The sequence below is a fragment of the Pelodiscus sinensis genome, chromosome 16 (genome assembly GCF_052426305.1).
Source record: "Pelodiscus sinensis isolate ZL-2025 chromosome 16, ASM5242630v1, whole genome shotgun sequence".
Classification (NCBI taxonomy): Eukaryota; Metazoa; Chordata; order Testudines; family Trionychidae; genus Pelodiscus; species Pelodiscus sinensis.
The window spans coordinates 27,743,015-27,755,006 of record NC_143067.1 but is presented as its reverse complement, the minus strand read 5'-3'; the positions used below and the strand labels follow the sequence as shown (position 1 = coordinate 27,755,006).

General features: G+C 47.6%; 1 protein-coding gene across 1 annotated transcript in view; it reads left to right on the top strand.

The window, feature by feature from the left end:
- The first annotated feature begins 5,922 nt into the window (after positions 1–5,922).
- The window catches only part of C1QTNF2 (C1q and TNF related 2), a 32,225-nt gene continuing 26,155 nt past the window's right edge, over positions 5,923–11,992 (top strand). Inside the window, exon 1 of the mRNA XM_006137140.5 lies at positions 5,923–6,207. The gene's annotated coding sequence lies outside the window, so the exon portion shown is untranslated. The remainder of the gene's footprint in view (positions 6,208–11,992) is intronic.

The window sequence follows — 11,992 nt, the reverse complement described above, 5'->3', positions numbered from 1 at the left end:
TTCATCAGCCACGGCATCAGGGGGTAGGCCATGTCCCCCACAATGCACAGTGGCAGCTGCACGTCCTCAACCCCAAAGTCACGCCAGGGGAAGAATGTGCCAGCCTCAAGCTTCTGGTAGAGGCTGGAGTTTCTAAATACATGGACATCATGCGCTCTGCCCGACCACCCGAAGAAAATGTCTGTAAACTGTCCATGGTGTTTGACCAGGACCTGCAGCACCATTGAGGAGTAGCCCTTACTACTGATGTATTGGGCTGCTTGATGACTTGGTGCACAGATTGGGATGTGGGTTCCATCTATTGCTCCCCCTTAGTTCGGGAACTCCGGGGTGGCAAATCCTGCGATGATCAGGTCCAGGTCTCCTAGGAGGACGACCCTGTGCCGTAGGATGGAGTTGATGGCCGTCACCCCCTGCAGAAGGAGACAAACAAAGACACAAAACAGAGAATGAGAGAGGGAGTGCCTGAGCCCTTGGGAGGTGCTTGCTCCCTTCATGCCCCTCAAACAGCCCATGAGCCCCCCCATGAGGCCACCCCCCCCCCAGCAGCAGGGCACTGTGAAGGTAGGATGGCACAACCCCCTGGAGACAGGACTCCCCCCAACTCCTGTGCCCATCCCTGAGCCCCCACAGACCCTTTCTCTAGGGTCCCCTTTTCCAGGACTACCACCTCCCCTGCAGGGACTGCAGCCCAAGAGTGCCTTACCTCCATGGGGAGGGCCCTGATGGTGGACTTCCCCATGACAAACTGGTTGCCCACCTACCGGTAGCTATCTGGGGTGACAAGCTTCCAGATGGCGATGGCAACAGCAAACCGCTTCTCTAGGGAGATGGCCGGCCACAGGTGGGTGTCGCGTTGTCGGAGAGCAGGGGCGAGCCAGGCACATAGCTCTATAAAGGTGGCCTTCCACACGTGGAAGTTTTGTAGCCACTGCTGGTCATCCCACCACACCATAACCAGCCAATCCCACCAGTCGGAACTGGTGTTCAGCCTCCAAAACCGTCTCTCCATTGTGGGGTTCGGTTTCAAGGGGCTTGCTCCTGCACAGGGAGAGAGTCTCAAGGATGAGCTCTGTGTTGAGCTTGTGCAGGACTATAAAGGCAGCCTGCACAAACTGCTGCAGAAACTGCATCATGGCAGTGTGGGGCCAGCAAATGCCCAAAGGCAGCTCTGGCTCCATGGCAAGGAGTGCTGTCATGTCCAAAAGCTGGGCAACCAGAGCATGCACTGCTAAAGCTGTGCTGTCCCTCAGAGAGGTAGGCAAGCACACAGCAGAACCAGAGAAATGGCTGTCCAGGGGGGTCCCTTTACGCGTGTCTCTCAGCTAGCCTTAGGCAGCAGCACCTGGAAGCAACTGCTGACCTAATGTCCTGCCTGAACTGGTTCCGGGTGGCCTTATATGTGAGATAGCGTCTAATCAGTACAGATGCTCTCTTTTGAAAAAGCAGTTCACTTTTTCAATGCACTTCTGCTGTGTAGACACTCTGGGTAGCCGCATGACACGGAGTCCGCACTAGCGGACATTTAAAAATGGCGGCGCCCGGCTTTATGCAAATGAAGCCCGAGAAATTCAAATCCCGGGCTTCATTTGCAACTCCGGTTGCCTACATTACCACCCTAGTTCGAACTAGGGTGGTAGTATAGACATACCCTCTCTCTTGAAAAAAGTTTTTCCGGAAGCTCTCTTCTGGAAAAGCTTCTTTCGAAAGAAGCCTGCAATCTAGACGTAGCCTTGGAGAGAGATTAGTTCCTGTAGAGGCTCAAAAGGCTACATTTTCTCCTTAGCATGAAAAATATCAAATAATTAGTCAAAGCTATCTACGTGGCTGTATGAATTGCTCTCATTGTCCCTAGCAAAGTCGGCCCTCAGCACAAACAGTATGTGGTGGACTCTTACCAACTGTAATAGTATTATCACACACCATATGTTCACCAGATGATTAACTTTGCACAGCGGGGTCAAAGGGAGAGCGAGAGGCTGAGCGCAAAGAACAGATTGTATTCGTGGATTTCCTTTATCCCTTTTTTCTTTGGTGCAAACAGTCAGGCCTGCTGACAGGGGTGGGTAAACGGGGCAGTTGCTTAGAGCCCCAGAATTCAAAAGGGCCTGGGTCTCCTGGCTGCCACCCCCACTGCTGCAGCAGTGGTGGTGGCTGGGGCCCCATGCCATTTCAATTGCTGCACTCTGGCTGGCATGAAGGGCTAGCTTGGGTGATTGTGTGGCGTGCCCCCAGTCTCCTCTTTTCCACTTGAGGCCCCCCACTTCCCAGAGCACAGAGCCACCTCTCTCCACCTTTCCCAGCGGCCCAACAATTGTCAGCCCCTTGCAAACAGCAGTTTCACATTATCACCCTGGAAGAAGGGCACAGTTGCCTGTGAATGTAAAATGTTTTGTTCTTCTGATTTATTCAATCAACACTGAGAATCAGTGAAGCAAGCCTGATACAGGTGGGCATTTGTGCTGCCAGCTGCCATGTGAGGGACATTTGATCAATGCCAGCATAGTTATGGTGACCATATTTTCGGAACCAAAATTAGGGACACAGCCACACCCCCTGACCTCTGTTAACCATGCCCCAACCCCCATTAGCCACACTCCTGACCCCCATTACCCATGCCCCTGATCCCCATTAGTCACGCCTCTGGAGCTACACTCTCAGGGTCAAGATGGACACATGACCAGAAGTAAAAGGTGTCATATGACCCCCTCTAAGAACTTTTCCCACCATCCTCCTACCAATAGGGATGAGTTTGGCCTCCACCGAACCCCCCCCCCCCATGCCACTATCCTGCAATTGCATTAACCCAATTTGTGTCACATTAACTGGGGAGAGGGGAGGAAGGCTGGGAGAAGTGTTCCCTCTAAGAGTTTCCTCCCATGAGCAGAATGAATTTTGTGTTGTGCACCAGTACTGAGTTCATGTGGTTTGTTTGGATGTGCCACTGTGGCACCCAAGTTATTAATAAATATCTTATAAACCACCACCTTTTCCGCCTGCTGTCCTGTCTCCTCCCCTTACTCCATCAGCTCCCCTGGTGCCTGCTGTCCCCCAACCCCTCACCCTCCTCTGCTGTCCTGACACCTGCCCCCCCCTCCACCAGCCCTTCTCTCCCCCCTGTGTCTACTCCTCCTGATCATGTGTAGCTACCTCTCCTCATCCCCTCTCCTAAAACCTCCCTCTACACACCTGCCCTGCCTCTCCTCTGGTGCTGGTCCCTCCCCTGCAGGTGTCTGCCCTTCTGCTTCACCCCAGAATCCCCAGGCACCTGAACTTCCCTTAGCCCTGCACCCTCCTGTGCTTCCCCTTCCCTCACTGCCCCTGCCCCCTTGCCCTCTTTTTCCCCAATGCCCATCCCCTCACTACCCTCTGCCCCAGTTCCCCTAATGCCCCTCTGTGCTCTCTCACTTGACTTGCTCCATCACTGGCTTTCTTATGCCCACCCCTCCTTTCAACCTTTCTCCCAGCACCTTCCTCTCCCCTTCTCCCTCTTGCCCCCCCCAATGCCTCTCCCCTCTCCTCGCTTCACCCTGTCCCTTCCAACCTCCCACCCCCACTGACACCTCCCCTCCTTCTTCCTGTCCTTTTTCTCATTGCCTCCACTTGGCCCCTGGCATTTGTCTCTCCTCCACCCTGTCCCTTGGTGCCTTTCCCTTTCTTCTCCTGCCCTGCCCCCCTCCCCTCAGCACAAGCCCCTTCCTCTCCCACCCTCCTTCCTCCTAGTTTTCCCCCTGCCCCTCCCCCACATTCTGCCTTCCAGTTTATGGGGCTGGAGTCTGTGGTCAGGCCCCAGAAGTCCCTGCTGCCCCAGCCCCAGCTGCTTCCATGGCAGGATCGCTTGCCAGGCCTGGAGCTGGGCCACCCATGGTGCTAATTTTCCTGCAGTCCCCACACTAGCTTTGGCTCACATTAGCAGGAGCCCGGGGGGGAGGAAGCCCCCAGACTTGGCTTGTGAAGCACGGCTGTGCGAGAGGGTCCATGCCCTGATGCTCCCCCAGCGGAGTGGGAAAGGGCAGGGGGAGAAAGGGCCATCCACTGCTGCTCCTGCAGCAGGAGGGAAGTGCCGGGGGAGCAGGGGGTGTGCCGGACAGCAGCATGCACTGCATGGGAGCTTGGAGCTCTGGACACTACGCGCCACCAGCAGTGGCCCTGGGTGCCTGCTCAAAGCAGCAAGGGAGCTGCTTACGTGCTGGGTGGAGGCGGGGCATTGCTGCTGCTCTGCGCTAGCGCTGCTGTCTGTGAGAGTGTCCCGGAGAGGGGGGGAAATGACTGTGCCATTTGTAGCTGGATCCCAACTGGTTTTCTGGGACATTTGCCACCTTTACAGGACATCAGGACAGAACCCTTAAATCTGGGACTGTCCCAGAAAAACAGGGACGTACAGTCACCGTAAGCATAGTGGCCAGCCAGAGAAAACTCCGAAAGCCCTGTGTTAGGCAAATGGCATTCCAGCTGCGTGGGGAGAGGAATTTCTGATGTGCCAGTGGCACTGAGTACACAGCCCAGTGGCTAGGGTGTCAGAAAACCTGGATTCAAGTCCCTGCCCTATAACAGGCTTCTTTGGGGCAGTACATAGTGTCTCTATGCCTCAGTCCCCATCTGTAAAATAGGGTCTCTAACACAGCCCTATCTTCCAGGGCTGCTGTGTCAATCTATACATCAACTATTGCAAGGTGGTCCATTATTCTGGTAATGTGGGCCCTAAGTATCTAGGATTTGTAGAGGAGCTACGAGACACCTTCTGTGTCCATGCTAAAGATGAACAAGCATGAAAACAATTCGTATCTGGATGCTTTTCTAAAGGTTGAACATCAGTTCCTGCCATCAGATGTGTGAGATTATTGTGTGCATTGGGGAGCTACTGCTTACTCACCCCAATTTTGTTGTGTTCACAAAAGCTCATAATACCATCTACATATTTTGTTAGTCTCTAAGGTGCTGATAGACTATTTGTTGTTTTTTTAAGTTTTTCCAAATATAGACTAACTCGGCTACTCCTCTGAAGTTTTTAAGTGTAGACTAGGCCCTAGTCATTCCAGACACTTGCCATTGGCAGATATTAGAGGTACAACTATTCTATTCTTGGCTGTCATTGACTTGTTGTTTGACCATAAGTAAGTCACTTCTCTCTCTTGTGAAGCAAATGGATGATGAAAATACTTACTTCTGTAATGCATTTTGAGGTCTATAAATTAAGATTACTGCGCTGCTGTTTGTCTTCCTTATCCACTACATCATTTCTGTGTTTGTTTTTCCTTGTGGCTACTTTTAAAAAATTATTTTTGTTTTATAATTTTCAGAGAGAACTTCCTTGAAAATTCCAATACTATCATCACTGTATCAGCTTCAAAATATTAATACACCATCCGGTAACAAATAATAAAGTAAAGAGTGTCATTTTTCTTGTAGCATGTATGTGTATATGTAATAGAGATGTATAACAGAAAATGAGGCTGCACAACTAAATAAGATTTGTAAAGCTGTTGAGTTGCATTGTCTGGTTAATGATGATGTCAATAATCCATGATGGAAATGGAATAACTTATTTCACTTCCAGAAATGGAACTAATCTCCTGCCAAAGTCATTTTAAAATTTATAACAGAGTTTCAGTCTCCAGGATAAGATCCTCCTCTCCTGCCAATGTGCTCAGCTAAGGATCAAGCCTGGATTTTTTTCCCTTGGGTCAATAAGCTAATCTCTCCCCTTAAAAACACTCTTTGCACAGACAGGTTGTGTCAGGCAAACTCTCAACCATTTATCCATGAATCCGTCAAGGTCTGATCCTTTTAGACTAGTCTGTAAAGGAGAAACAGAGAGGGGAAAGAGGAGTTTGTGGGGGAGAAAGGGGGGAAAAATCCCAAGCATCAAGAGTTTTACAGCCATATGTGTGTAAAATTTTTCTTCCCATATCACGTGACACAAGGAAGAGGCTCAGACCCATTACACAATAATAAAAATATGCCTTTGGCAAAGTGGAGCCAAAATCTGAAGCTGCTGAAGGAAACTGGGAATAGAAGCGAAAGGAATAAACTTTTTAAAACACAGTTTGAGGACTTGAAATTTCAAGCTACCCTCAGAAAAGAAGCTGTTTGCAGAAACAACTGAGATTCATGCTAAACTGTGTGATGATTTGCAGTGAAACATCTGCTTAAGATTCAGTAGGTTTTCCAGTGCAGATCAAAATCTTACTGACAAGATTTGTCCTGGTAAGTAGAATTCCCCTTCCTCATTCTATTTTTAACCTTAACTTTGAAACAATTAGTAAATAATGTCTAAATTACTGAGCACTCAGGTTTCCAAGACATTCAAAGGAATCCTTAATGGCAACAGTCTTGAATGTTTTCTGAGCTCCGCATGTCTGGGCAGTTTTAACTGCAACCTTTTTTCTCTGTTCTTTAACTGGTGACTTGTATTGCAAACTGTTCTACACAAAGTTACTGAGGAATTGCCACAGGCATCAGCTACTTGCTTAATGGCAGGAACAATAATGTGACCTGAAGGGTAAGAGGTATTGTTCTTTCTTTTTGGAGGTGTAACTTTATCAGCATTTTGCCTGGCAAAAGCTTATGGGCCAGATTCAGACCTGATGTGACTGTTCCTTTCAAAGAATTACACCAGTGATTAAATGCATCCATTTTAAACATACCACGATGGTTACTAATAGCACACTTTATTTAATTTTGTGTGGATGAGTGCCTTGCTGCTATTATCAGGGTGATCATTTATTATAATGATATATTAAAAGTATTTAGAACATTAAGACATTTTGAATTACAGTGCAAGAATCTGGGGTGGGGAAGTTGTTTTATTTGATAGATAGCCAAATGTTTATGGGAAACACTGGAATGTAAAGATAGAGCTAATCCTTTAATTTACAAATCTGTGAGAGAAAACACTGTAAGGTCATAAGGCACCAGGGAGGAAATATAATTCAAACAAAATCAGTTTATAGCCTGCATGGTCAAAACTTACTATTGTTATTCATGCAATACAAAATACCCGATCTTTTCAGACTCATTTGTCAATTACTGTGTGGCGAAGGTTCCCTCAGACCTATTACTTTCAAACACTTCCACCTCCAACGTGTACTTGTTAGCCTCCTTGAAGGAAAATAACTGCACAACTACTATTCTGCTCGGCTAAACACCTTTAGGAATTTTACTCTGATTTTACATTTCCAAGGCAGCTGAAATGCAATAAGGAATGTATCCTATGGTACATGACAACAAAAAGGATTTGCCTCCAACCATTCATCCATGGTTCATTCTTGGTTGCCTGGGCAAAACTTTTCCGTCACTATATCCAGCTTTCCTTTCCTCTTTTTAATTTATATTTGCAGTATCCTATATCCTAATTGTAGAATTGCTTTGGAATCCTATTGTGAATAAAATTCCAGGTTGGCAGGACAGCATTTGCCTTTTATAAGACTGAGGCTGTGTCTAGACTGGCCATTTTTTCCGAAAAATCAGCCGCTTTTCCAGAAAAACTTGCCAGCTGTCTACACTGGCTGATTGAATTTCTGCAAAAGCACTGACTTCCTACTGTAAGAAATCAGTGCTTTTTGCGGAAATACTATGCTGCTCCCGTTTGGGCAAAAGTCCATTTTGCGCAAAACTTTTGTGCAAAAGGGCCAGTATAGACAGCTGAGATTTGTTTTCCGCAAAAAAGCCCCGATCGCGAAAATGGCGATCGGGGCTTTTTTGCGGAAAAGCGCGTCTAGAGTGGCCATGGATGCTTTTCTGCAAAAAGTGCTTTTGCGGAAAAGCGTCCGTGCCAATCTAGATGCTCTGTTCTGAAAATGCTTTTAACGGAAAACTTTTCCGTTAAAAGCATTTCCGGAAAATCATGCCAGTCTAGACGTAGCCTGATTGTATAAGCCAAGAAGAGTAGCTAGAATTTAAAAGTGATTAACTCAGGACAATTGTTATGGTAGGCATATAGAAAATGCTTTTATTTAGGAACTCAGAAATGTGCACATATGGAACCATGCTAGAAGAGTATTGGTCTAGGTCTCCTTCAAGGGGCTGGTCCCTGTTAGGTGGTTTATGAATCTGCTACAGAATCTACTTGGGCAATTGCTCTTTTAGCTCAAATGGTAAAACACATTTTTAGTGTTGAAGATTCAGGGTTCAAATCCCACTGATTACTCGACTTGGTTAGTTATAAACAGGAGTGTTCAGTATCCCAAAATAGCTATTCCACATCTTTCAATGCGCCCATTATTTCAAAATAGATTTCAAAGTAATGGGCGCACTATTCTGCTATCCCTGTAGCCATCATTCCTTGAGGGTTAAGATACTTGTTGGAATAGCACTTTATTTCAAAATTATCTCAAAATAAGCTACACAATTTTGCGTAGCTTATTTCAAGGTAAGGTTGCCATGCAGACACACCCTTAGAGAAGACAGAAGCTGTCACTGTTGATCTTCCAGCGATCCAATTAGTGGGTCTAGTGAAGATATGCTAATTGGAACTGGGAGAAACTCTCCAGTTGATGCTGGTAGTCCTACTTTCATGAGGATCAAGGGAAGTCGAAGGGAGAATGGTCTCTCTTCGACTTCCTGCAGTGTGGACAGTGCCAAAAGTTGAGTTAAGGTACTTCAACTTCAGCTACACAATTAACGTGGCTGAAGTTGCGTATCTTAAATTTGACTTTATCCTGTAGTGTAGACAGACATACCCTGAGGCTATGTCTACACAGCAGGCTTTTGGTCTTGAAGTGCTCATTAGCATTTGTCACATTGTCATTTGCATATCTCTGCTGATGCTTTTTGCGCAAGAGGTTTTTGCACAAAAACAAGCAGTGCAGATGGGTCCATTTTGTGCAAAAACCCCCTCTTGCGCAAGATCCTATATACCTCCATTTTGAGGCATAAGGAATCTTGCGCAAAAGGAGGGTTTTTTGCGCATAACGGACCCATCTACACAGCTTGTTTTTGTGCAATAAGTATTGGCAGAGATATGCAAATGACAACGTGACAAATGCTAATGAGCACTTCATTAGCAAACTCGCTGCTGGCAAAAGCCTGCAGTGTAGATGTAGCCTTAGAGAAGAAGGGAGAGAGAGCCTCTTCCACCTATCAGGAAAGCAATTGCCTACTTATTCTTTTCTCCACCCCCTTGTGGATTTGATTCTATCTGCAAGGGCAAGCAGCCTTGAGGACTCATGGAGGGCAATGGGATAAAGAGCGGGGGGACTCATAAGGCCTGCAAAAGTGTGAGTGGGGGCAGATGGGGAGAGGGAACTATAGTTAGGGGAATGTGAATGCACAGTTTTCAGGGCCTCGTGGTCACTCCAGAGCCATAGAAAGGTGCACTTCATTGTAATACAGAGACTAGGAGCAGTTGTTGTCTTGACGGACTTAGCAAAGTCGGAAGGCAGAATTCAGCAGTCCTCAAGCAACAAGCTTGTTATGCACCGATCCATATCAGACCAAACCAATTAAATTTGTGGTATAATTATGCTCCAGAATCTGTGTGTTCAGTGTTTGCAAGGGGACTTTGTGACTTGAATTCTGCCCAATGCTTTCTTTCCTCCTAGAGATTCCCCTGTATCTTCCCTTTGGGGGCAGAGAACTGACATTTCCCTCCACCCTCCAGGGGAAAGGTTACCCTCCAAACCCTGTCAGATCCCAGGGGACATACAGAAACCTTGTACTCCCCCAGCCCCACTGTACTGGCCTTCTGGCTTCAGTGACTCCCAGGGATCCAGCTAAGTAGCAATGTGGGAAAGGGGACAGGGAGCTCCGACTCATCCCCTCTCCATGTGTGGATCACATAGAAACCTCTTGGTTTCTCAGAGGGGCTGAGGCTGCATTTGAACCTCCATTTTGACTCGAACTATGATGAGATTTCCCCCCCCCTTTTCTTTTGAATAAGTGATCTGAAAAGCCTTAGCAGCAATGAATACATGCAGCCAGCAGACGATAATATATATAATTTCAAAATAAATTGGTTAATGGATTGTTTATTTTCTGGAAATTTGGGGCTGAAAAGGCGATCTTCCTAATTAGGTCTTGTAAAGCACATAGGGTATGGCTACACAGTAGCGTTGTTTTGGAATAACTTATTTTAGAATAAAAACCTCCAAAATAGCTTATTTCGAAATAGCGCCTCTACACTGAAAATGCCCATTAAAATAGCACTGAGCTATTTCAAAACAGAGTGTCTACACTGATTGGAGCCTCAGTCACATTTAAAGCCTCCCCAGAAGCACTCCGGGCAGGACATCGGGACGTTACTTCCTCGTGTTTAAAGGGGCTCCTCTGTAAAGTTGTGACTCAGGCACCTCACCTTTGCCTACCTCCTTGAGCCTTTTCACTGCCTGCTCTACTTGCCCTTGCGGACACCACAGCACTCCAGCCAAGGAGCTGGACCTGCTGTCAAGCTCCTGGATCTCATGATGCACCTCTTGGTGCAGTTTTCGCAGGCTGCCCTCGTGCCTCTGCAGGAGGAGGACCTGACACTCCCTATGGGGGACCTCTTCATCTCTCTCCACATGCTGCTCATGAGGCATAGACTCTTCCACCCTCCCCTGCACACGATACACCTCCGCTTCTAGCGACTGGACACCAGTTCTGACTGGTGGGACCGGATCATCATGACCAGCAGACAGAAGGATTTCCGCAGATGGAAGGACACCTTCCTGGAGCTGTGAGAATGGCCCACCCCTGCCCTCAGGTTGCCAGCTTTCAGAAGCAGATTGCCATCACACTGTGGAAGCTTACCATGCCAGACAGCTACTGCTCTGTGGGGAATCAGTTTGGCATGGAGAGATCACCCGTTGGGGTCGTAATCATGCAGGTATGACTCTCTGTTATTGTGAGGGAGGGGAACTGCTGGAATGGGATCTCCTAAGGAAGGGGTGAGTGGAAGCTCTCTCCCCGGAAGTTTTTTCAGCCCTGCATTCACAAAGCCCTGCTGGGGGATGGGGTGAGTTGGGGGATGCTCTTAGTATGTGGGGAGACAGGGGGGCTGGGCTCAGGGACTTCCCAAGGGCCCTAGAAACCCTGTGATTCCCTGTTTGTCTTCTTCTACAGGTAATCATCAACAGCATCCTGCAGCACCAGCTCATCCTCCTGGGTGACATGGACCACATCATCCCTGGCTTTGTCGCCACGGGCTTCCCCAACTGCAGGGAGGTGGAGAGGCAGGCATTGATGGCACCCACATCCCCATCCGGGCCCCCAACCACTGGACATCTGACTACATCAACCGGAAGGGGTACTTTTCTGTGGTCCTGCAGGCTGTTGTGGACCACTGCAGCTGTTACAGACTAACATGGAAGCTTTTGTAATAATTTGTTGATGTTTGTCAAACTCTATGTAACTGTCGAGCATTATCACATAAGACAAGGGATGCATTTTTTATCAAATGTTTAACACCGCTCTGAATATAGAAAATATTCTCCTTGAAATGTTATGCAAACTGTAAAATGTCAGATGGAACCTTGTAATAAGCCAAACTGTTTTATTTCTAACCTTTGCTACTGGGAGCATTGCCTGCAGTTTGGAGAGGCCAGGGACATACGTTGATCTGGTTCCAATATGCATTTGAAGCTGAGTGAGTGAGAGAGAATTGGTCAGTTCTACTCTTTTGTGAATCTGATTTTTTTTCCTTTAGAGCCACTGTACTGCAGTGTGGCATTCTGAAGTCCTGCTGAGGTTCTAATCAATAGTGCACAAGAATTGCATCAGATCCGTGGTCCATCTAGTCCAGTTGCCCCACATCAAAAGTTGCCAGTATCAGATGCTTCATAGGTACATTTAAGAATCCTTCCATAGCATGGGGTGGGCAAGATACTGCCCATGGACTGGATCTGGCTTGTTAAGCCTTTCAATCCAGCCCACAGCCCAATCTGCCAGAATCCTCAGGCACAGAGCAGCCCCATGCTATTCAAAGTAGCTGGCTGCTCCCTGGCTCTCTGTGCTGTGCGGGTGGGAGGGAAGAGGCTTTGCGCACTGCTCCCACCCCAGCATAATCTATCAGCTC